The following is a 21,675-nucleotide window of genomic DNA, read 5'->3' as shown; positions in this document are numbered from 1 at the left end:
ATATCTGCAGTATTGTTATTCTCCATTGTTCTTTATCTCACCGTTGCATCATCTGCGGTATTGTATTTTCCCCGTGCTTTGTCTCCAACATTCTAGTGTCTGCGGTATCATATACTGACCTGCCTTGTACCTCAACTTTGCTGGATCTGCAGTGTTTTTCTCCTCCTCTGCCTTGTACCTCACTATTGTTCCTGCTTTATATTATTGGCTAATTTACCCTCATTTACAATTGTGACATTACCCTTATTAGCTCCCTGTGCAATCTCAGCCCCACATCTTGGCTACTATTTGGAGGCCTGCATACGATTCCCATAATGGTTTTTTTACCCTTGCAGTTTGTTAACCCCACCCACAAAGATTCAACATTCTCTGACCCTATGTCACCTCTTTCTAAAGATGTAATTCCATCTCTTACCAACAGAGCCACACCACCCCCTATGCCTTCCTGCTTGTCCTTTCGATATAAAGTTTATCCTTTGATATTAAGCTCCCAACATTGGCCTTCTTTCAGCCACAACGCAGTGATGCCCACAACTTCATACCAACCAGTTGCACCACGAGTTCATCCAGCTTATTCTGAATGCTAAGTGCATTCAATACAACACCTTCAGTCCTGCAATCTTCACCCTTTTGAATTTTGCCTCTGTGGTACAATTGAACTTTTGGCTCTGTCTACATTTGTACCCAATCATTGGCTTGTCCTTCCTTAAGTTCATGTTACACCCATCATCTACTTGTAAACCTGCTGGCTCATCCTCAGCTCTATCATACTGGTTCCCATTCCCCACCATATTAGTTTAAACCACTCCCAACAGCTCTAGTAAACCTGCCGACAAGAATATTGATCCCCCTCAGATTCAAGTGCGACCCGTCCCTTTTGTACAGGTCACACCTGCCCCAGAAGAGCTCCCAATGATCCAGAAATCTGAATCCCTGCATCCTGCTCCTGTTCTTCAGCTACGCATTTATCTGCCACCTCATTCTATTCCCCTCCTCACTGTCGCATGGCACAGGCAGCAATCCCAAGATTACTACCCTTGAGGTCCTGCTTCTCAGCTTCCTTCCTAACTCCCAGTATTCTGTTTTCAGGACCTCCTCCCTTTTTCTACCTATGTCACTGGTACCAATATGTACCACAACCTCTGGCTGCTCACCCTCCGTTTTCAGGATATTGTGGAATACTCAGAAACATCACGAACACTACCATCTGTGTTTCTTTATCACGTTCACAGAATCACCTGTCTGTCCCCCTAACTATAGAGCCCCCTGTTACTGCTGCCATCCTTGTCAGCTCCCTACCCTCCTGAGCCACAGGGCCAGACTTAGTGCCAGAGACACAGCCACTGTCACTTCCCCCATGTAAATCCTGCCCCCCCAACAGTACTCAAATGGAGTATTCAGATGGCCACAGGGGTGTTCTCCACTATCTGACATTCTCCCTTCCCTCTCCTGACAGTCACCCATTTATCTGTCTCCTGTAGCCTTGGGGTGACTAACTCCCTGTAGCTCCTGTCTATCACTGCCTCACTTTCCCCAACAAGCTGAAAGTCATCGAGCTGCAGCTCTAGTTCCCTAACACAGTCTCTAAGGAGCTGCATCTCAATGCACCTGGTGCAATTGTGGCCATTGGGGAGGCTGATAGTCTCGCAGAAATCTGACACCCAGAACAGAATACTGATCCTGTAGACATGCCCTTTCTCTCAACAGCTATTGCCCTGAGCTGCAATAATGTCACAGCAACTGCTAAGTGATCATGGGGCCCAATAACCAAGTCCCAGTGCTGAAACCCGTGATTGAACCAGGAACCTTTAGATCTTCAGTCTAACGCTCTCCCAACTGAGCTATTTCAGCTGACATATCTACAGTATTGTGGTTCTCTACTGTCATGAATCTCACCATTGCAGCTCTGCAGTATTGTATTTCCGCGTGCTTTTAACCTGACCATTCCTCTATCTGCGGTATTGTACACTCCTCTGCCTTGTACCTCCCCATTGCTGTATCTGTGGTATTATAGTTCTCCTCTCCCTCGACCCTCACCAGTACAGAATATTATTTACTTTGTTTTACTGAGAGTTACCGTGCAGAACAGGCCCATCTGGTCCACCAAGCTATGTCATGCCGCCCAGGAATCCACTGATGAACTCTAACCTAATCGTGGGATGCTTTAAAATAAGTTACTAACCAGTACATCTTTGGACTGTGGGAGCAAACCGCAGCACCCCGGAACAAAGCCCATGTGCACACGGGAAGGCCTTTCAAACCTACTTACAGAGGACGTCAGAACTGAACTCTGATATCAGACGCCATGAGCGGCAGTAGTGTTGCACTAACTGCTGTTACCATGGTGCCCAACAGATAAGCCCCAGTGCCGAAACCCAGACCTTCAGATCTTCAGTCTAACACTCTCCCAACTGAGCTACTTCAGCTGATATATCTGCAGGATTGTTGTTCTCCACTATTCTTTATCTCACCATTGTAGCATCTGCAGTATTGTATTTTCTCTGTGCTTTGTACCTCCAACATTCCTCATCTGAATTGAACCTCTCCATTCAACTATCTGCAGTATTTTGTTCCTCCTCTGCCTTGTTGCTTTATCTGCGGTATTGAAGTTCCTCACTGTTCCAGTATTTACAGTGTTTTGCTCCTCCTCTGCCTTGTACCTCTGCATTGCTGTATCTGCAGCATTGTATGCTCCTCTGCCTTGTACCTCACTATTCCAGCATCTGGAGTATTTTAGTTCTCCTCTCCCTAAAACCCTATCCTTCCAGTATCCACGACATTGTACTTCCCTGTGTTTTGTACCTCCCTGTTCCTGTATCTGCAGAACTGTGGTTCTCCTCAGCTCTGTACCTCACCGACGCTGTATCTGCAGTATTGTAACATTTCTGTGCCTTAGACCATAAGAGAAAGGAGCAGAATTAGGCCATTCAGCCCTTCGAGTCTGCTCTGTCATTCCATGGCTGACCCTGGATGCCCCCACCAACTCTGTACACCTGCCTCCTTGCCATATCCTTTGATGCCCTGACCGATCAGGAATCTATCAACTTCTGCTTTAGATATTCCCACGGGCTTGTCCTCCACCACAGTCTGTGGCAGAGCATTCCACAGATTCACTGCTCTCTGGCAACCTGTAAATTTACCTTCTGAGAATCTTGCACGAGCACTCCCAAGTGCCTTCGACCCTCTGATGTTTGAACCTTCTCTCCATTCAGATAATTATCTGCAATATTGTTCTTACTTTATATTATTGGCTAGTTTGCCCTCATTTACAATTGTGACATTACTCTTATTCCATTTCTTTTTCAGCTCTCTGTGCAATCTCAACCCCACATCTTGACTACTATTTGGAGGTCTACATTTGATTCCCATAATAGTTTTTTTTTACCCTTCAGTTTGTTAACCCCACAAACAAAGATTCAACCTTCTCTGACCCTATGTCACTTCTTTCTAAAGATGTAATTCCATCTCTTACCAACAGAGTCACACCATCGTCTATGCCTTCCCGTCTGTCCTTTCAGTACAAAGTTTATCCTTTGATGTTAAGCTCCCAACAATAACCTTCTTTCAGCCACAACTCAGTGATGCCCACAGCTTCATATTGACCAATCTCTAATTGCGCCACGAGTTCATCCATCTCATTCTGAATGCTAAGTGCATTTAAATACAACACTTTCAGTCCTGCCTTTTGAATTTTGCCTCTGTGGTACAATTTAACTCATTGCTCTGTCTGCATTTGTACTCAGTCACTGGCTTCCCTTTCCTTAAATTCATGTTACACCCATCATCTACTTGTAAACTTGCTGGCTCATCCTCAGCTCTATCATACTGGTTCCCATTCCCCACCATATTAGTTTAAACCACTCCCAACAGCTCTAGTAAACCTGTCCACAAGAATATTGGTCCCCCTAGGATTCATGTGCAACCTATCCCTTTTGTACGGGTCACACCTGCCGCAGAAGAGCTCCCAATTGTCCTGAAATCTGAATCCCTGCACTCTGCTCCAATTCTTCACCCACACATTTATCTGCCACCTCATTCTATTCCTGTCCTCACTGTCGCATGGCACAGGCAGCAATCCCGAGATTACTATCCTCAAATTCCTGCTTCTCAGCTTCCTTCCTAACTCCCCTCCCATTTCAGGACATTGTGGACGTGCTCAGAAACATCACAAACCCTGGCACCTGGGAGACAACTACCATCCGTATTTCTTTGTCGCGTCTGCAAAGTCACCTGTCTGTCCCCCTAACTACAGAATCCCCTATTACTGCTGCCGTCTGTGTCAGTTCCCTAACCTCCTGAGCCACAGGGTCAGAGACACGGACGCTGTTGCTTCCCCCAGATATGTCCACACCCAACAGTGCTCAGAATGGGGTATTTATTGTTGAAGGGGCCGGTCACAGGGGTGCTCTCCACTATCTGATGTTCTCCCTTCCCTCCCCTGACAGTCACCCATTTATCTGTCTCCCTTAGCCTTGGGGTGACTACCTCCCTGTAGCTCCTGTCTATCACTGCCTCACTTTCCCTAACAAGCCGAAGTTTATCGAGCTGCAGCTCCAGTTCTCTAACACAGTCTCTAAGGAGCTGCATCTCGATGCACCTGGTGCAGATGTGGCCACTGGGGAGGCTGGCAGTCTTGCAGAAATCCCACATCTGACACCCAGAACAGGACACTGGCTCTGTAGACATGTCCCCTATTCTCTCAGAGTTAAATAATAAATAAAGAGTGAGATTACCAACTTTCCTTGCTTCCGCCTGCTCTTGCTGAGGCCTTGTTGAGCCAAAGCCTTACCACTCTGACTCAGACCACTCCGATGATGACCACTCCATTAGACGATAACCCTCTTTTATGCAGACAAGTTTTTAAAGTTTTTTGCCGGACCCGAACAGGAACGCTTCTTCTGTGTCTGCACAGTACTACAATCAATGACTCCCACTGGAAAAACCTCCTGCTTATTGAAGCTCTTCGCCTCGGCCCTCACCATTACAGAATATTATTTATTTTATTTTATTGAGAGATAGAACACAGAACAGGCCCGTCTGGCCCGCACAGCTGTTCCACCCAGGAATCCACAGATTTAACCCTAACATAACTGTGGTAAAGTTTAAAAAATACAATTAACCTACTAACCAGTCTGGCTTTGGACAGAGGGACTGTGTACATGGGAAGGACGTACAAACTTACTTACAGAGGATGCCACAATTGAACTCCAAACTCTGACTCTACGAGCTGTAATAGTGTCACACTAACTGCTATGCTATCACGGTGACAATAAATAAGTCCCAGTGCCGAAACCCGGGATTGAACCAGGGACCTTTAGATCTTCAGTCTAACACTCTCCCAACTGAGCTATTTCGGCTGATATATCTCTACTTTTGTGGCTCCCCTCTGCCTTGTACCTCACTGTTCCAGTATCTGCGTGATTGTATTTCCCCTGTGCTTTAAACCTCACCATTGCTGTATCTGCGATATTGTCATCCTCCACTCCCTCATCCCTCACCATTACAGAATATTATTTATTTTATTTCATTCAGAGATACAGTGAAGAACAGGAACTTCTGGCCCACCAAACTGTGCCGACCTGGAACCTCTGATTTAACCACGCCCTAATCGTGTGACGATTTAAAATACCAATTCACCTACTAATTGTACGTCTTTGGACCATGGCAGGAAACCCATGAGCACAATGGAAGGAATTACAAACTCACTCACACAGGACGTTATAATTGAACTCCAAACTCCGAACTCTGGCAACACAAGCTATACTAGAGTCACACTAAAGTGGGGCCCAATAAATAAGTCCCAGTGCCGAAACACAGGATTGAACCAGAGACCTTTAGATCTTCAGTCTAACGCTCTCCCAACTGAGCTATTTCGGCTGACACGCTGCAGTATTGTTGTTCTCCACTCTCATGTACCTCACCATTGCAGCATCTGCAGTATTGTATGTCTCTTGTACACTGTACCTCAGAATTCCAGCATCTGCACTAATGTATTTCCATGTGCTTTGCACCTCACCAGTCCATCATCTGCAGTATTGTAGTTCTACTGTGATTTAAAACTCACTATTCTTGTGTATGCGGTATTTTATTTCTCCTCTGCCTTGTACCTCACTGCTCCAGCATCAGTGGTATTGTATTCCCTGTGCTTCGTACCTCACCTTTCTGGACTCTGCAGTATTGTATTTCTCCTGTGCTCTGAGCCTCAACATTCCAGTAAATCTGGAATTGTGTTTCTCCTCTGAATTAACCTCACCATTCCTGTATCTGCGGAATTGTATTACTTCTGTACTTTGTAACTCACTGTTGCTGTATCTGCGGTATTGTAGTTCTCCTCTGCCTGGTTCCTCACTGTTCCAGCGTCTGTAGTATTGTTCCTCTCTGGCTTGTACCTCACTGTTGCTGTACCTGCGTTATTGTACCTTTCCTGTGCCTTGTATCTCAACATCACTGCATCTGCAGAATTATATTTCTCCTGTGCTTTTTAATTCACCATTGTTTTATATGCACTATTGCAGTTCCTCATCATTCCAGCATCTACAGTGTTTTGCTGCTCCTCTGCCTTGTACCTCACCATTGCAGTATCTGCAGCATTGTATGCTCCTCTGTCTGTACCTCACTATTCCAGCCTCTGCAGTATTGTCGTTCCCCTCTGTGTAAAACCTCGTCCTTCCAGTACTTATGACATTGTACTCCCTGAGCTTTGTACCTCACCATACCTTTATCTGCAGAACTGTGGTTCTCCTTAGACTTGTACCTCATCGTTGCTGTATCTGCAGAACTGTGGTTCTCCTCAGCCTTGTACCTCATCGTTGCTGTATCTGCAGAACTGTGGTTTTCCTCAACCTTGTACCTCATTGTTGCTGTATCTGCAGTATTGTACCTTTTCTGTGCCTTAGACCGTAAGAGATGGGAGCAGAATTAGGCCATTCAGCCCATCAAGTCTGCTCTGTCATTTCCATCATGGCTGATTCTGGATCCATACACCTGCCTTCTCACCATATCCTTGAATGCCCTGACCAACCAGGAACCTATCAATTTCTGCTTTAAACATACCCACGGGCTTGTCCTCCACCACAGTCTGTGGCAGAGCGTTCCACAGATTCACTGCTCTCTGGCAACCTGTAAATTAATCTTCTGGGAATCTTGCACGAAGACTCCTAAGTTCCTCTGTACCTCTGATGTTTGAACCTTCTCTCCATTTAAATAATGGTCTGCACTATTGTTCCTGCTTTACATTATTGGCTAGTTTGCCCTCATTTACAATTGTGACATTACCCTTATTACATGTTTTTTTCAGCTCCCTGTGCAATCTCAACCCCACATCTTGGCTACTATTTGGAAGTCTACATATGATTCCCATAATGTTTTTTTTCACCCTTACAATTTCTTAACTCCACCAACAAAGATTCAACATTCTCTGACCCTATGTCACCTCTTTCTAAAGATGTAATTCCATCTCTTACCAACAGAGCCACACCACCATCTATGTCTTCCTGCCTGTCCTTTCAATACAAAGTTTATCTTTGATAATTAGATTATGAAGACTCGTAGTCCTCTTTTATTGTCATTTAGTAATGCATGCATTAAGAAAGGATACATTATTTCCTCCGGTGTGATATCACAAAACACAGGACAGACCAAGACTGAAAAAACTGACAAAACCACATAATTATAACATATAGTTACAACAGTGCAACAATACCATAACTTGATGAAGAAGTCCATGAGCACAGTAAATTTCAAAGTTTCTCAAATGTCCCACATCTCACGCAGACGGGAGAAGGAAGAAAAACTCTCCCTGCCATGCCGACCACAATCCGACTCTGAGTCATCCGAAAACTTCGAGCTCTGATCAGCTCTCTGACACCAGGTACTGAGCGCCATCTCTGTCCGAACGATTCAACCTCCTTCTCAGTCGCCAAAAGCAGGCAAAGCCGGGGATTTTGAGGCCTACTCTTCGAAAGGTTCCCAACCACACAGTAACGACAGCAGCGAATGGGCGTTTCAGAAATTTCTCCAGATGTTCCTCTCTGTTTTCACGTCCATTCTCCATCAAATCAATTTTGTCCACAGCCCCTATTTAACAGATACGATATCATTTTTCACCGGAGGGCTGTGCACACGCTCCCAACAATAACCTTCTTTCAGCCACAACTAGGTGATGCTCACAACTTACTGACCAATCTCTAATTGCATCACGAGTTCATCCACCTTATTCCGAATGTTAAGTGTATTTCAATACACCTTCAGTCCTGAATTCTACACCCTTTTGAATTTTGTCTCTCTGTGGTAATATTGAACTCTTTGCTCTGTTTGCATCTGTACCCAATCATTGGCTTGTCCTTCCTTACATTCATGTTACATCCTTCATCTAATTGTAAACCTGCTGGCTCATCCTCAGCTCTATCATACCGGTTCCCATTCCCCACCATATTAGTTTAAACCTCTCCCAACAGCTCTAGTAAACCTGCCCGCAAGAATATTGGTCCCCCTCAGATTCAAGTGCAACCCGTCCCTTTTGTACAGGTCACACCTGCCGCAGAAGAGGTCCCAATTATCCAGAAATCATCTGAATCCTTGCACTCTGCTCCAATTCTTCACCCACACATTTATCTGCCACCTCATTCTATTCCCCTCCTCACTGTCGCGTGGCACAGGCAGCAATCCCGAGATTACGACCCTTGAGGTCCTGCTTCTCAGCTGCCTTCCTCACTCCCTGTATTCTGTTTTCAGGACCTCCTCCCTTTTTCTACCTATGTCATTGGTACCAATATGTACCACGACCTCTGGCTGCTCACCCTCCCACTTCAGGACATTGTGGACGTGCTCAGAAACCTCATGAACCCTGGCACCTGGGAGGCGAACTGCCATCCGTGTTTCTTTATCGCGTCTACAGGATCACCTGTGTGTTCCCCTAACTATAGAGTCCCCTATTACTGCTGCCATCCTTGTCAGTTCCCTACCCTCCTGAGCCACAGGGCCAGACTCAGTGCCAGAGGCACGTCTGCTGTTGCTTCCCCCGGGTATGTCCGCCCCCCCCCCCCCCCCAGCAGTACACAAAATGGAGTATTTATTGTTGAAGGGGCCAGCCACGGGAGTGCTCTCCACTATCTGATGTTCTCCCTTCCCTCTCCTGACAGTCATTCATTTATCTGCCTCCTGTAGCCTTGGGGTGACCAACTCCCTGTAGCTCCTGTCTATCACTGCCTCACTTTCCCTAACAAGCCAAAGGTCATCGAGCTGCAGCTCCAGTTCCCTAACAGAGTCTCTAAGGAGCTCTATCTCGATGCACCTGGTGCAGGCGTGGCCACTGGGGAAGCTGGTAGTCTCCCAGAAATCCCACATCTGACACTGAGAACAGAACACAGGCCCTATAGACATGCTCCCTATTCTCTCAAGAGTTAAATATTAAAAAAGGAGTGAGATTACCATCTTTGCTTGCTTCTGCCTGCTCTTTCTGAAGCCTTAATGAGCCAAAGCCTTACCACTCTGACTCAGACCACTCCGACAATGACCGCTCCATTAGACGATACCCCTCTTTTATGCAGACTGGGTTTTTAAAGCTTTTTGCCTGACGTGAACGCGAACGCTTCTACTGTGTCTGCGTAGTACTCCAATCATGGGAGGGGAACATCGATTCAGACCATGAGAAGCCTGCATCAGGCATTTTCATGCCTTACATGCCAGGGCAGAACAGGCCTTCCAATCATGACTCGTGCAGAAAAAACTTGCTGCTTATTAAAACTCTTCGCCTGGTCCCTCACCACTACAGAATATTATTTATTTTATTTTATTGAGAGATAGAGCACAGAACAGGCCTGTCCAGCCCACCCAGCTGTTCCAACCAGGAATCCACCGATTTAACTCTAACCTAATTGTGGTACGGTTTAAAAAATACAATTAACCTACTAACCAGACTGCCGTTGGACAGAGGGACTGTAGGCATGGGAAAGACGTACAAACTTAGTTGTAGAGGGTGCCACAATTGAACTCCAAACTCTGGTGCCACAAACTGTAATAGTGTCACACTAACTGCTATGCTATCGCGGTGACAATAAATAAGTCCCAGTGCCGAAACCCGGGATTGAACCAGGGACCTTTAGATCTTCAGTCTAACGCTCTCCCAACTGAGCTATTTCGGCTGACACAGCTGCAGTATTGTAGTTCTCCACTCTCGTGTACCTCACCATTCCTGTATCTACACCATTGTATTTCCGTGTGCTTTAAACCTGACCTTTCCTCTATATGCAGTGTAATGTTGCCTCTCCCTCGACCCTCACCAGTACAGAATATTATTTATTTTATTTTACTGCGAGCTACAGGGCAGAACAGGCCCCTCCGACCCACCAACCTGTGCCGCTCTGTAGCTTTCAGCTGTAATATTATTGTCTCAACAATCAGGTTAGGGTTAAATCGGTGGATTCATGCCGCCCAGGAATCCACTGATTTAACTCTAACCCAGTCGTGGGATGGTTTAAAATAATCAGTTAAACTACTAACCACCTGGACTGTGGGAGCAAACCCCAGCACCCCGGAACAAAATCCATGTGCACCCGGGAAGGACTTTCAAACCTACTTACAGAGGACGTCAGAATTGAACTCTGAAATCAAATGAGCTGCAACAGTGTTGCACTAACTACTGTTACCATGGTGCCCAATAAATAAGTCCCAGTGCCGAAACCCGGGATTGAACCAGGGACCTTTAGATCTTCAGTCTAACGCTCTCCCAACTGAGCTATTTCGGCTGACATACCTGCCTTTTTGAGGTTCACCTCTGACTTGTACCTCACCGTTCCAGTATCTGCAGGATTGTATTTCCCCTGAGGTTTAAACCTCACTGTGCTGTATCTACGGAATAATCCAGTGAAGAACAGGAACTTCTGGTCCACCAAGCTGTGCCGACCTGGAACCTCTGATTTAACCACAACATAATCGTGTGACGATTTAAAACACCAATTCACCCATTAATCAGTATGTCTTTGGACCGTGGCAGGAAACCCATCTGCACAGTGGAAGGAATTACAAACTCATTCACACAGGATGTTGCAATTGAACTCCAAACTCCGAACTCTGAACTCTGACAACACAAGCTAATAAAGTCACACTAAAGTGGGGTCCAATAAATAAGTCCTAGTGCCAAAACCCAGGATTGAACCAGGGACCTTTAGATCTTCAGTCTAACGCTCTCCCAACTGAGCTATTTCGGCTGACACAGCTGCAGTATTGTTGTTCTCCACTATCATGTACCTCACCATTGCAGCATCTGCAGTATTGTATGTTTCTTGTACATTGTATCTCACAATTCCAGTATCTGCACTGTTGTATTTCCATGTGCTTTGTAACTTACCAGTCCATCATCTGCAGTATTGTAGTTCTACTGTGATTTAAAACTCACTATTCTTGTGTATGCGGTATTTTATTTCTCCTCTGCCTTGTACCTCACTGCTCCAGCATCAGTGGTATTGTATCCCCTGTGCTTCGTACCTCACCTTTCCGGACTCTGCAGTATTGTATTTCTCCTGTGCTTTGAGCCCCAACATTCCAGTAAATGTGGAATTGTGGTTCTCCTCTGCATTAACCTCACCATTCCTGTATCTGCAGAATTGTATTACTTCTGTACTTTGTAACTCACCATTGCGATATCTGTGGTATTGTGATTCTCTGCTCTCTCGTCCCTCACCATTACAGAATATTATTTATTGGATTTTATTAAGAGAGACCAAACTGTGCCACTCATGAACCCACTGAATTAACCCTAATTTTTAAATGCCCTTTTAAAATAACCAATTAAACTACTGATCAGTCTGTCTAAATCAGAGCACCACAGGAAGCCCATGTGCACAGGAGAAGGACATACAAACTCCTGTACTTTGAGCCTTAATATTCCAGTAAATGTGGAATTGTGGTTCTCCTCTGCCTTGTACCTCACCATTCCTGTATGTACAGAATTGTATTACTTCTCTGCCTTGTAATTCACTGTTGCTGTATCTGCGGTATTGTAGTTCTCCTCTGCCTGGTTCCTCACTGTTCCAGCATCTGTAGTATTGCTCCTCTCCAGCTTGTACCTCACTGCTGCTGTATCCACGATATTGTACCTTTCCTGTGCCTTGTACCTCAACATCACTGTATCTGCAGAATTATATTTCTCCTGTGCTTTGCACCTCACCATTGTTTTATCTGCGGTATTGTAACTTTCTTGTGCTTTGTACCTCACCATTTCTTTATCTGCGGTATTGTATCTTTCTTTTGCTTTTTTTCCTCATCATTGCTTTATTTGCAATATTGTACCTTTCTTGTGCTTTGTACCTCACCGTTGCTTTATCTGAGGTGTCGTAGCTCTCTTGTGCTTTGTAACTCGCAATTACTTCATCTGCGGTATTGAGGTTCCTCACCATTCCAGCATCTGCAGTATTTTGTTCCTCTTCTGCCTTGTACCTTACCACTGCTGTCTATGGTATTGTGAATCTCCTCTCCCTCGTCCCTCACCATCACAGAATATTATTTATTTTATTTTATTCAGAGATAGAGCGCAGAACAGGCTCGTCCAGCCCACCAAGCTGTGCCACCCAGGAACTCTGATTTAACCCTAACCTAATGGGGGATGGTTTACAAAAACAGTAAACCTACTAACCAGTACGTCTTTGAACTGTGGGAGGAAACCACAGCAGTTGGAGGACATGGAGATGTGAAAATGGGAAGGACTTACCAACTTACACAGAACATCGAAAGTGAATTCCGAACTCTGACACCTCGCGCTGTAATAGTGTCACGCAGACCACTACAGTACTGTTGTGTCCAATAAATAAGTCCCACCACCTGAAACCCGGGATTGAACCAGGGACCTTTAGATCTTCAGTCTAACACTCTCCCAACTGAGGTATTTCAGCTGACATATCTGCAGTATTGTTATTCTCCACTGTTCTTTATCACAGCATTGCAGCATCTGCAGTATTGAATTTCCCTGTCTTTTGTACCTCACCGTTCCATCATCTGCAGCATTGTATTTCCCTGTGCTTTGTACCTCACCGTTCCATCATCTGCAGCATTGTATTTCCCTGTGCTTTGTACCTCACCGTTCCATCATCTGCAGCATTGTATTTCCCTGTGCTTTGTACCTCACTGTCCCATCATCTGCAGTATTGTATTTCCCTGTGCTTTGTGCCTCCAACATTCCTCTATCTACGGTATTGTATACTCACCTGCCTTGTACCTCACCATTGAACTATCTGTAGTATTTTACTTCTCCTCTGCCTTGTGCCTCACCGTTGCTGTATCTGCGGTATTGTGGTTCTGCTCTGCCTGGTTCTTCACCTTTCCAGCATCTGCAGTATTTTGCTCCTCCTCTGCCTTGTACCTCACCGTTGCAGTATTTGTAGCATTGTACACTACCCTGCCTTGTACCTCACTATTCCAACATCTGTAGTATTTTAGTTCTCCTCTGCATAAAACCTCATCCTTGCAGTATCTATGACATTGTACTTCCCAGTACTTTGTACCTCACCATTCCTTTATCTGCAGAACTGTGTTCTCCACAGCTTTATACCTCATCGTTGCTGTATCTGCAGTATTGTACCTTTTCTGTACCTTAGACCATAAGAGATGGGAGCAGAATTAGGCCATTCAGCCCCTCGAGTCTGTTCTGTCATTCCATCATGGCTGATCCTGGTTCCGCCCCCAACTCTATACACCTGCCCTTCTTGCCATATCCTTTGATGCCCTGACCGATCAGGAATCTGTCACCTTCTGGTTTAAACATACCCACGGGCTTATCCTCCACCACAGTCTGTGGCAAAGCGTTCCACAGACTCACTGCTCTCTGGCAAACTGTAAATTAATCTTCTGGGAATCTTGCACGAAGACTCCTAAGTTCCTCTGTACCTCTGATGTTTGAACCTTCTCTCCATTTAAATAATGGTCTGCACTATTGTTCCTGCTTTACATTATTGGCTAGTTTGCCCTCATTTACAATTGTGACATTACCCTTATTACCTGCCTTTTTCAGCTCCCTGCGCAATCTCAACCCCACATCTTGGCTACTATTTGGAGGCCTACATTTGATTCCCATAATGGTTTTTTTCACCCTTGCAGTCTGTTAACCCCACACACAAAGATTCAACATTCTCTGACCCTATGTCACCTCTTTCTGAAGATGTAATTCCATCTCTTACCAACAGAGCCACACCACCGCCTATGCCTTCCTGCCTGTCCTTTCAATACAAAGTATATTCTTTGATGTTAAGCTCCCAACTTTGACCTTCTTTCAGCCATAACGCAGTGATGCCCACAACTTCATACCGATCAATTGTTCCACAAGTTCATCCAGCTTATTTCGAATGCTAAACGCATTAAAGACAGCATCTTCAGTCCTGCGTTCATCACCCTTTTGAATTTTGCCTCTGTGGTACAATTGAACTCTTTGCTCTGTCTGCATTTCTACCCAATTATCGGCTTGTCCTTCCTTAAATTCATGCACATCCATCATCTACTTGTAACCCTGCTGGCTCATCCTCAGCTCTATCAAACTGGTTCCCATTCCCCACCATATTAGTTTAAACCACTCCCAACAGCTCTAGTAAACCTGCCCGCAAGAATATTGGTCCGCCTTGGATTCAAGTGCAACCTGTACCTTCTGTACAGGTCACACCTGCCGCAGAAGAGGTCCCAATTATCCAGAAATCATCTGAATCCCTGCACTCTGCTCCAATTCTTCACCCACACATTTACCTGCCACCTCATTCTATTCCCCTCCTCACTGTCGCATGGCACAGACAGCAATCCCGAGATTACGACCCTTGAGGTCCTGCTTTTCAGTTGCCTTCCTCACTCCCTGTATTCTGTTTTCAGGATCTCCTCCCTTTTTCTACCTATGTCATTGGTACCGATATGTACCACGAGCTCTGGCTGCTCACCCTCCCACTTCAGGACATTGTGGACGTGCTCAGAAACCTCATGAACCCTGGCACCTGGGAGGCGAACTGCGATCCGTGTTTCTTTGTTTCGTCCACAGAATCACCTGTCCGTCCCTGTAACTCTAGAGTCCCCTATTACTGCTGCCATCCTTGTCAGTTCCCTACCCTCCTGAGCCACAGGGCCGGATTCAGTGCCAGAGACACGGCCGCTGTCGCTTCCCCCATGTAGTTCCCACTCCTCAATAGTACTCAAAATGGTGTATTTATTGTTGAGGGGTCAGCCACAGGGTTGCTCTCCACTATCTGATGTTCTTCCTTCCCTCTCCTGACAGTCATTCATTTATATGTCTCCTATAGCCTTGGGGTGACCAACTCCCTGTAGCTCCTGTCTAACTCTGCCTCACTTTCCCTAACAAGCCGAAGGTCATTGAGCTGCAGCTCCAGTTCCCAACACAGTCTCTAAGGAGCTGCATCTCGATGCACCTGGTGCAGATGTGGCCATTGGGGAGGCTGGGAGTCTCGCGGAAATCCCCCGTCTAACACCTGGAACAGAACACTGGCCCTGTAGACATGCTCCCCAATTTGTCAACAGTTAAATAAGAAAAAAAGGAAGTATCAAGCAGTGAACTTACCTACTTACCTTGCTCCCACCTGTTCTTGCCAAAACCCTGTTGAGCCAAAGCCTTACCACTCTGACTCAGACCACACCGATGATGACCGCTTCATTAGACGGGACCCCTCTTTTATGCAGACTGGGTTTTCAAAGCTTTTTGCTGGACTTGCATGGGAACGCTTCGACTACATCTGCGCAGTACTCCAATCAATAACTCCCACTAAGAAAACCTTCTGATTTTTAAAGCTCTTCGACTGATCCCTCACCATTACAGAATATTATTTATTTTATTGAAAGATAGAACACAGAACAGGCCCATCAGAACCCCCCCCCCCCCAGCTGTTCCACCCTGATTTAACCCTAACCTAATTGTGGTCTGGTTTAAAAAATACAACTTTAGAGTGGCTGTGTATAAGGGAGGGACAAACCTGCATACAGAGTTCACAATTGAACTCTGAACTTTGATACCATGAGGTGCAATAGTGCCACACCAACTACTATGTGATCATGGGGCCCAATAACCAAGTCCCAGTGCCGAAACCTGGGACCTTTAGATCTTCAGTTTAATGATCTCCAAACTGAGCTATTTCAGCTGATGTATCTACAGTACTGTGGTTCTCTACTATGATGTATCTCACCATTGCAGCACCTGCAGTATTGTAGTTTTCCTCGCTTTCGACCCTCACCATTACAGAATATTATTTATTTTATTTCACTGGGAGATCCAGTGAAGAACAGGACCTTCTGGCCCACCAAGCTGTGCCGACCAGGAGCCCTCTGATTTAACCATACCCTAATCATGCTACAATTTAAAATACCAATTAACCTACCAACCAATACATCTTTGGATGGTGGCAGAAAATCCATGAGTACATGAAATCCATGAAATGAATCACAAACTCACTCACACAGGACGTTGCAATTGAACTCCAAACTCCGAACTCTGACAACACAAGCTGTAACAGAGTCACACTAAAGTGAGGCCCAATAAATAAGTCCCAGTGCCGAAACCCGGGATTGAACCAGGGACCTTTAGATCTTCAGTCTAACGCTCTCCCAACTGAGCTATTTCGGCTGACACAGCTGCAGTATTGTTGTTCTCCACTCTCATGTATCTCACCATTGCAGCATCTGCAGGATTGTATGTCTCTTGTACATTGTACCTCACAATTCCAGCATCTGCACTGTTGTATTTCCATGAGTCTTCAACCTCACCGGTCTATCATCTGCAGTATTGTAGTTTGACTGTGCTTTAAAACTCACTATTCTTGTGTATGCAGTATTTTATTTCTCCTCTGCCTTGTACCTCACGGCTGCAGCACCCGTGGTATTGTATTCCCCGTGCTTCGTACCTCACCTTTCCGGACTCGGCAGTATTGTATTTCTCCTGTGCTCTGAGCCTCAACATTCCAGTAAATGTGGAATTGTGGTTCTCCTCTGCCTTAAACTCACCATTCCTGTATCTGCAGAATTGTATGCTCCTCTGCCTTGTACCTCACTATTCCAACATCTGCAGTATTGTCATTACCCTCTGCGTAAAACCTCATCCTTCCAGTATCAATGATATTGTACTTCCCTGAGCTTTGTACCTCACAATTTCTGTATCTGTGGTTCTCCTCAGCGTTAAACCTCACTGTTGCTGTACCTACAGTATTGTACCTTTCCTATGCCTTAGACCATAAGAGATGGGAGCAGAATTAGGCCATTCAGCCTATTGAGTCTGCTCTGCCATTCCATCATGGCTGATCCTGGATGCCCCACCAACTGCAAACACCTGTCTTCTTGCCAACAATTGTTCATCCCAGTTTGGCAAAAGAATAAATCAGGGAAGGTAGTGCACCCGTGGCTGACAAGGGAAATTAAGGATAATATCAATTCCAAAGAAGAAGCATACAAATTAGCCAGAAAGAGTGGCTCACCTGAGGACTGGGAGAAATTCAGAGTTCAGCAGAGGAGGACAAAGGACTTAATTAGGAAGGGGAAAAAAGATTATGAGAGGAAACTGGCAGGGAACATTAAAACTGACTGTAAAAGCTTTTATAGATATGTGAAAAGAAAAAGGTTGGTTAAGACAAATGTAGGTCCCCTACAGACAGAAACAGGTGAATTGATTATGGGGAGCAAGGACATGGAAGACCAATTGAATAATTACTTTGGTTCTGTCTTCACTAAGGAGGACATAAATAATCTTCCAGAAATAGTAGGGGACAGAGGGTCCAGTGAGATGGAGGAACTGAGAGAAATACATGTTAGTAGGGAAGTGGTGTTAGGTAAATTGAAGGGACTAAAGGCAGATAAATCCCCAGGGCCAGATGGTCTGCATCCCAGAGTGCTTAAGGAAGTAGCCCAAGAAATAGTGGATGCATTAGTGATAATTTTTCAAAACTCTTTAGATTCTGGACTAGTTCCTGAGGATTGGAGGGTGGCTAACGTAACCTCACTTTTTAAAAAAGGAGGGAGAGAGAAACCAGGGAATTATAGACCGGTTAGCCTAACATCGGTGGTGGGGAAACTGCTAGAGTCAGTTATCAAAGCTGTGATAACGGGACATTTGGAAAGCGGTGATATCATCGGACAAAGTCAGCATGGATTTGTGAAAGGAAAATCATGTCTGATGAATCTCACAGAATTTTTTGAGGATGTAACTAGTAGAGTGGATAGGGGAGAACCAGTGGATGTGGTATATTTAGATTTTCAAAAGGCTTTTGACAAGGTCCCACACAGGAGATTAGTGTGCAAACTTAAAGCACACGGTATTGGGGGTAAGGTATTGATGTGGATAGAGAGTTGGTTGGCAGACAGGAAGCAAAGAGTGGGAATAAACGGGACCTTTACAGAATTGCAGGCAGTGACTAGTGGGGTACCGCAAGGCTCAGTGCTGGGACCCCAGTTGTTTACAATATATATTAATGACTTGGATGAGGGAATTAAATGCAGCATCTCCAAGTTTATGGATGACACGAAGCTGGGCGGCAGTGTTAGCTGTGAGGAGGATGCGAGGAGGATGCTAAGAGGATGCAGGGTGACTTGGATAGGTTAGGTGAGTGGGCAAATTCATGGCAGATGAAATTTAATGTGGATAAATGTGAAATTATCCACTTTGGTGGCAAAAACAGGAAAACAGATTATTATCTGAATGGTGGCAGATTAGGAAAAGGGGAGGTGCAACGAGACCTGGGTGTCATTATACGCCAGTCATTGAAAGTGGGCATGCAGGTACAGCAGGCGGTGAAAAAGGCGAATGGTATGCTAGCATTTATAGCAAGAGGATTCGAGTACAGGAGCGGGAAGGTGATACTGCAGTTGTACAAGGCCTTGGTGAGACCACACCTGGAGTACTGTGTGCAGTTTTGGTCCCCTAATCTGAGGAAAGACATCCTTGCCATAGAGGGAGTAAAAAGAAGGTTCACCAGATTGATTCCTGGGATGGCAGGACTTTCATATGAAGAAAGACTGGATGAACTAGGCTTATACTTGTTGGAATTTAGAAGATTGAGAGGGGATCCGATTGAAACATATAAAATCATAAAAGGATTGGACAGGCTAGATGCAGGAAGATTGTTCCCGATGTTGGGGAAGTCCAGAACGAGGGGTCACAGTTTGAGGATAAAGGGGAAGCCTTTTAGGACTGAGATTAGGAAAAACTTCTTCACACAGAGAGTGGTGAATCTGTGGAATTCTCTGCCACAGGAAACAGTTGAGGCCAGTTCATTGGCTATATTTAAGAGGGAGTTAGATATGGCCCTTGTGGCTAAAAGGATCAGGGGGTATGGAGGGAAGGCTGGTGCAGGATTCTGAGTTGGATGATCAGCCATGATCATACTGAATGGCGGTGCAGCCTCGAAGGGCCGAATGGCCTACTCCTGCACCTATTTTCTATGTTTCTATGTTTCTATATCCTTTGATGCCCTGACCGATCAGGAATTTATCAACTTCTGTTTTAAACATACCCACGGGCTTATCCTCCACCACAGCCTGTGGCAGAGCATTCCACAGATTCACTGCTGTGTGGCAACCTGTAAATTAATCTTCTGGGAATCTTGCACGAGGACTCCTAAGTACCTCTGTACCTCTGATGTTTGAACCTTCTCCCCTTTTAGATAATGGTGTGCACTATTGTTCCTGCTTTATATTATTGGCTAGTTCGCCCTCATTTATAATTGTGACATTACCCTTATTCCATTCCTTTTTCAGCTCCCTGTGCAATCTCAACCCACATCTTGGCTACTATTTGGAGGCCTATATATGATTCCCATTATGGTTTTTTTCACCCTTGCTGTTTGTTAACCCCACACACAAAGATTCAACATTCTCTGACCCTATGTCACCTCTTCCTAAAGATGGAATTCCATCTCTTACCAACAGAGCCACACCACCGTCTATGCCTTCCTGACTGTCCTTTCGATACAAAGTTTATCCTTTCATGATAAGCTCCCAACAATAACCTTCTTTCAGCCACAACTTACTGACCAGTCTCCAATTGCACCACGAGTTCATCCACCTTATTGCGAATGTTAAGCATTTTTAAATACAGCAGCTTCAGTCCTGCATTCTACACCCTTTTGAATTTTGCCTCTGTAGTACTCGTGAACTCTTTGCTCTGTACCCAATCATTGGCTTGACCTTCCTTACATTCATGTTATACCCATCATCTACTTGTAAACCTGCTGGCTCATCCTCAGCTCTATCATACTGGTTCCCATTCCCCACCATATTAGTTTAAACCACTCCCAACAGCTCTAGCAAACCTGCCGACAAGAATATTGGGCCCCTCGGATTCAAGTGCAACCCGTCTCTTTTGTACAGGTCACACCTGCCGCAGAAGAGGTCCCAATTATCCAGAAATCTGAATCCCTGCCTCTCTAATTCTTCAAACACTTATTTATCTGCCACCTCATTATATTCCTATCCTGAATGTTGTGTGCCACAGGCAGCAATCCGAAGATTTTTACTCTTGAAGTCTTGCTTCTCAGCTTCCTTCCTAACTCCCTGTATTCTGTTTTCAGAACCTCCTCTCTATTTCTACCGATGTCATTGGTACCAATATGTACCACGACCTCTGGCTGCTCACCCTCCCATTTCAGGATATTGTGGAAGTGTTCAGAAACATCACAAACCCTGGCACCTGGGAGGCAAACTACCAACTGTGTTTCTTTATCGCGTCCACCGAGTCACCTATCTGTCCCCCTGACTATAGAGTCCCCTATCACTGCTGCCAGTCTTGTCAGTTCCCTGCCCTCCTGAGCCACAGGGCCAGACGCAGTGCCAGAGATGTGGATGCTATTGCTTCACCCAGGTAGGTCCCGCTCCTCAATAGTACTCAAAATGATTTATTTTTGAAGGGGCCAGCCACAGGGGTGCTTGCCACCATCTGACGTTCTCCCTTCCCTCTCCTGACAGTCACCCATTTATCTGTCTCCCTTAGCCTTGGGGTGACTACCTCCCTGTAGCTCCTGTCTATCACTGCCTCACTTTCCCTAACTAGCTGAAGGTCATCGAGCTGCAGCTCCAGTTCCCTAACACAGTCTCTAAGGAGCTGCATCTCAATGCACCTGGTGCAGGTGTGGCCACTGGGGAGGCTGGGAGTCTCCTGGAAATCCCACGTCTGACACCCAGAACAGGACACTGACTCTGTAGACACACCTGCTATTCTCTCAGAGTTAAATAATAAATAAGGAGTGAGATTACCGACTTTCCTTGCTTCCAGCTGCTCTTGCTGAAGCCTTAATGAGCCAAAGCCTTACCACTCTAACTCAGACCACTCCGACAATGACCACTCCATTAGACGATACCCCTCTTTTATGCAGACTGAGTTCTTAAAGCTTTTTGCCTGACGTGAATGCAAACGCTTCTACTGTGTCTTTGTAGTACTCCAATCATAACTCACACAGAAAAAACCTTCTGCTTATTGAAGCTCTTTGCCCCGTCCCTCACCATTACAGAATATTACTTGTTTTATTTTATTGAGAGATAGAGCGCAGAACAGGCCTGTCCGGCCCACCCAGCTGTTCCACCCAGAAATCCACCGATTTAACCCGAACCTAATTGTGGTACAGTTTAAAAAATACAATTAACCTACTAACCAGTCTGGCTTTGGACAGAGGGACTGTGTACATGGGAAGGATGTCATAGTCATAGTCATAGTCATACTTT

General features: G+C 45.3%; 8 non-coding genes across 8 annotated transcripts; all 8 read right to left on the bottom strand.

Annotated features, from left to right (window-relative positions):
* Positions 1 to 1,778: 1,778 nt before the first annotated feature.
* Positions 1,779 to 1,851, bottom strand: trnaf-gaa (transfer RNA phenylalanine (anticodon GAA)). Its single transcript has one exon. It is a non-coding gene; the product is annotated as a tRNA-Phe (tRNA).
* Positions 1,852 to 5,284: 3,433 nt separating this feature from the next.
* On the bottom strand, positions 5,285 to 5,357 carry trnaf-gaa (transfer RNA phenylalanine (anticodon GAA)). Its single transcript has one exon. It is a non-coding gene; the product is annotated as a tRNA-Phe (tRNA).
* A 447-nt stretch (positions 5,358 to 5,804) lies between these two features.
* On the bottom strand, positions 5,805 to 5,877 carry trnaf-gaa (transfer RNA phenylalanine (anticodon GAA)). Its single transcript has one exon. It is a non-coding gene; the product is annotated as a tRNA-Phe (tRNA).
* A 4,192-nt stretch (positions 5,878 to 10,069) lies between these two features.
* Positions 10,070 to 10,142, bottom strand: trnaf-gaa (transfer RNA phenylalanine (anticodon GAA)). The gene has a single exon. It is a non-coding gene; the product is annotated as a tRNA-Phe (tRNA).
* A 530-nt stretch (positions 10,143 to 10,672) lies between these two features.
* On the bottom strand, positions 10,673 to 10,745 carry trnaf-gaa (transfer RNA phenylalanine (anticodon GAA)). The gene has a single exon. It is a non-coding gene; the product is annotated as a tRNA-Phe (tRNA).
* A 389-nt stretch (positions 10,746 to 11,134) lies between these two features.
* On the bottom strand, positions 11,135 to 11,207 carry trnaf-gaa (transfer RNA phenylalanine (anticodon GAA)). Its single transcript has one exon. It is a non-coding gene; the product is annotated as a tRNA-Phe (tRNA).
* A 1,607-nt stretch (positions 11,208 to 12,814) lies between these two features.
* Positions 12,815 to 12,887, bottom strand: trnaf-gaa (transfer RNA phenylalanine (anticodon GAA)). The gene has a single exon. It is a non-coding gene; the product is annotated as a tRNA-Phe (tRNA).
* Positions 12,888 to 16,524: 3,637 nt separating this feature from the next.
* trnaf-gaa (transfer RNA phenylalanine (anticodon GAA)) lies at positions 16,525 to 16,597 on the bottom strand. Its single transcript has one exon. It is a non-coding gene; the product is annotated as a tRNA-Phe (tRNA).
* Between the last annotated feature and the right edge of the window lie 5,078 nt (positions 16,598 to 21,675).

Source organism: Mobula birostris, chromosome 22, assembly GCF_030028105.1.
Source record: "Mobula birostris isolate sMobBir1 chromosome 22, sMobBir1.hap1, whole genome shotgun sequence".
Taxonomy (NCBI): Eukaryota; Metazoa; Chordata; class Chondrichthyes; order Myliobatiformes; family Myliobatidae; genus Mobula; species Mobula birostris.
This window is presented reverse-complemented; position numbering and strand designations above follow the sequence as displayed.